We start from the raw sequence: 3767 nt of genomic DNA, 5'->3' as shown, positions 1-3767 counted from the left end.
GTGGAGTTTTTAAGGTTGTACTGTCTTATGTTGTGATATTAATGTTAACATCATAGCTTGGGGACAAGAACTGGAAAGCTTATGGTTTAATAGTGATGTGTTTGTATCAAGTTGACAAAGGGTCAATTGTGCTGGATAGCTTTAGTGTCACCTGGGTTGAGGGAGCCTCAATTGGGGAATTGCCTCTATGGGACTGGCCTGTGGCCATGTGTGAAGGACATCTTCTTGATGAGTGATGAGGGAGGGCCCAGCCCATTGTGGGTGTGGCCACCCCTGGGCAGGTGAGCCTGTGTTGCATAAGAAAGCAGGCTGAGCAGGGGCCAAGGGAGCAAGCCAGTAAGCAGCGTTCCTCCATGGTCTGTGCTCCAACTCCTGCCTCCAGGTTCCTACCCTGAGTTCCTACCCTGGGATCCTGGATGAACTGTGACCCAGGATATGTAAGCTAAATAAACCCTTTCCTCCCCAAGATGGTAATGGTCAGAGTGTTTTGTCACAGCAATGAAGAAACAAGCTAGGACACCCGGCTTTTTTTTAAGGAATTGTATAATGACACGTTAAGGCATACATTCTTTTGGCTTATAATTTTTTTCTGTCTTTTTGAAACAGAGTCTCCTGGTAGCCCCAGCTAGCCTGGAACCCACTATGTAGACCAGGCTGGCCTCAGTCTCACAGACATTACCTCCCAAGTGCTGGGATTAAAGGCTTTGCTTATAATTCTGAAAAGAATAATAATAGCAAAAGTGATGCAAAGACTTCATGTAAGATTATGGTTAAGCTACAGCTTACCAAATTATAGTGTAAGATAGCAGTTATCCTATTCAGTATCCTGCTTCTGACCCTTCAGGAGGGGCTGATAATTTATACAGTAAATTAAAAAATTTACAGATCAAGGCAGGTCAGTACTGCCACTGAGAAGTACATCTCTCAATATATACAACTTTCAGGCCAAAGTTCTGAAGGTCCAAAATATCAAGTTGGTTTAAAGAATTAGTCTGTTGGCACTTATGAACACCTTTATTACTTCACCATCTTTAGAATACGTTTTTAGAGTATCACTGAAAGTTTTGGAGTACTTTCCAGATTATTTCTTTTGGTGTTCAAGTGCCTTGGGGCCCTGGTATTGATATTTCTTTAGATATTATTCATTGGATCAAGTAATTTTTTTTATTGCACTAGCTAGATCCTTGATTGTCTCCAGAAACCTCACTCTGTCATTGATCTGGGATCTTATTGAGAATCTCTTGAGTGCTCCTGCCTTTTTATTTGGGTCCTGGAATTCTGCCTTTGGTTGTTCAATCATGTTCTCTCCTATGCTATCAGCTACCATATGGAGGAGGGGCTTCCTGAAGTTAATATCTGTTTTTTTTTTCCTAGACTTTTCATTGTGTGAGTCTTGGATTTTCCTTTTTTTAAAATCTTGAGACAGGGTTTCCCTGTAGCCCCAGCTGGCCTAGACCAGCTGGCCTGAAACTCACTATGTAGACCAGGTTGGCCTTGAACTCACAGAGATCCGTCTGCCTCTGCCTCCCGAGTGCTGGGACTAAAGGCGTGAGCCATCACGCCCAGCTGAGAGACTTGGATTTTCATTGAAAGTGGCTTTCAGATTCAGAGCTGAAGACGGTTGTGCTCCTTCTAGCTCATTAAACCAAGGATACAGGACTGCACAGAGGGGCACAGAAACCATGGGTGTGGCCTCGGCTTCATTCTTCATCTCCTCCATTGCCATCCTCATTCAGAAGACAACTACAGTGAAAAAGCAGCGCTAAACGCAGAGGGCTCTTCATTCTCTCGAGGACTTCTTCCCTTGTGTGTGTCCTAAAGTATGGTGCACAGGGGCTGGAGAGATGGCTTAGTGGTTAAGAGCACTGGCTGCTCTTGCAGAGGACCCCCGCTGGATTCCTGGCACATGGTGGCTAACAACTGTCTTAACTCTAGTTCCAGGGGATCCGAAGCCCTCTTCTGACCTCCCTCGGGCACTGTATGACAGGGGTGCATGTACACACATGCAAGCAACTCATACACATGAAATAAAAATAGCAAAAAAATAATAAAAAATAAAAATCATATACCAAAAAATGAACCCGATTGGCAAACCAAGGCACGGACTTCCTTTCCCACCTTCAGAGCCGTCTTCAGTTCCCAGAGCAGTTCACTCCTGCAGTGCTGGAAGGATCAGAGATGTCCATCTTTTTAAATAAAGACATTTATTTGTTTGTATGTCTGTGTCTGTGTGTGAGTGTATGTGCACGTGTGCAGAAGCAGCAGACAGCATTTGTTGTCCTCTGGGGAGATATCTGCTTCTTTTAAGGAGGAGTCTGTCTCTGAACTTAGGGCTCATGTTTCTGAGCTAGGCTGGAAACCAGCAAGTCCAAGCAATCTTCTTATCTGCCCCCAACCCTTGGCCTGGGACTGACTGCATGTGTTTGTGTGAATTAATGGTGGGCATGTTACATGGGTGCTGCGACCCAAGCTCCACCACTAAGCCATCTCTCCAGTTTACATCCATCTTTGAGATGCCGCAAAGGGGCAAACCATGAAGAGAGATGAAGTAGATGCCTCACCCTGCCACTCAGCCAGCCCACTATGCATAAAAGCGCTCTGAGGTCAGAGCCTATGTATTTTTAAAAAATTTTATTTATTTTTATTTTATTTTATGTGTACGAGCGTACTGCTTGTGTGTATTTAAATGCACCGTACCCTGAAATGCCCATGAAAGTCAGAAGACAGAGATCTCCTGGAACTGGAGTTACCAACAGTTGTTAGCCACCATGTGAGTACTGGGAAACCTGGGTTCTCTGCAAGAGCAGCCAGTGCTCTTAACTGCTGAGCCATCTCTCCAGCCCCAGGCCCTATGTATTTGCAGATTCCACATCCAGACTCTCCCAACCATGGACCAGAAACATTTGAAAAGCAAAAATGTTTTTCGCTAGACTCACAAGGCTTATTGTCTTGCCATTATTCCCTAAGCAATATATATTGTAGCTACTATGTTCAATAATATGTACAATGTAGTAGATACTACAACTAATCTAGATGATTTAAAATATATGGAAGGATAGAGCTGGGCGTGGTGGCACACGCCTTTAATCCCAGCACTTGGGAGGCAGAGGCAGGCGGATCTCTGTGAGTTCAAGGCCAGCTTGGTCTACATAATGAGTTCCAGGACAGCTGGGGCTACAAGGAGACCCTGTCTCAAAAAGACCTCCCAAATATATATTTGGGGTCTCTCTCTCTCTCTCTCTCTCTCTCTCTCTCTCTCTCTCTCTCTCCATATATATATGGAAGGATATATGTAGGTTATATGCAAACATTATGACCTTTTCTATAAGAGACTTGAGCATCCACAGACTTTAGCTGGTTCAGAACTGCTCTAGACACCAAGGGGTTTCAAGTTCTTTGTTGTTAGTGGTTTCTTCCTCTTCATCTCTCCTTCCATCCTCTGGCTTGCCCACCCCCCTTTCTTCTCTCCCTCCCTCCCTCTCTCCTTCCCTCCCTCCCTCTCCCTTTTCTTATATTTTAATTCTGTATGTTCATATACACAGACTTGCATCAGGATTTTTTAGCATGATGTACTCTCTTCATTGACTCATACGTGATCTTTTTTTTTTTGTCGTTTTGCTCTTCAGTCGTCAGTGGCAATTACACAGTTCATTTCATCAAGCTGCCTTTTTATACTCGTAGCAACCACCATCCTATAATCACCATTACTTATTTATTTATTTATTTATTTATTTATTTATTTATTTATTTATTTATTTATTTTTGGT

The sequence above is a fragment of the Nannospalax galili genome, unplaced genomic scaffold (genome assembly GCF_000622305.1).
Source record: "Nannospalax galili isolate Female #2095 unplaced genomic scaffold, S.galili_v1.0 scaffold571, whole genome shotgun sequence".
In the NCBI taxonomy this organism is placed as follows: Eukaryota; Metazoa; Chordata; class Mammalia; order Rodentia; family Spalacidae; genus Nannospalax; species Nannospalax galili.
The sequence above is the reverse complement of the archived record's forward strand: the minus strand, read 5'-3'. Positions refer to the sequence as shown.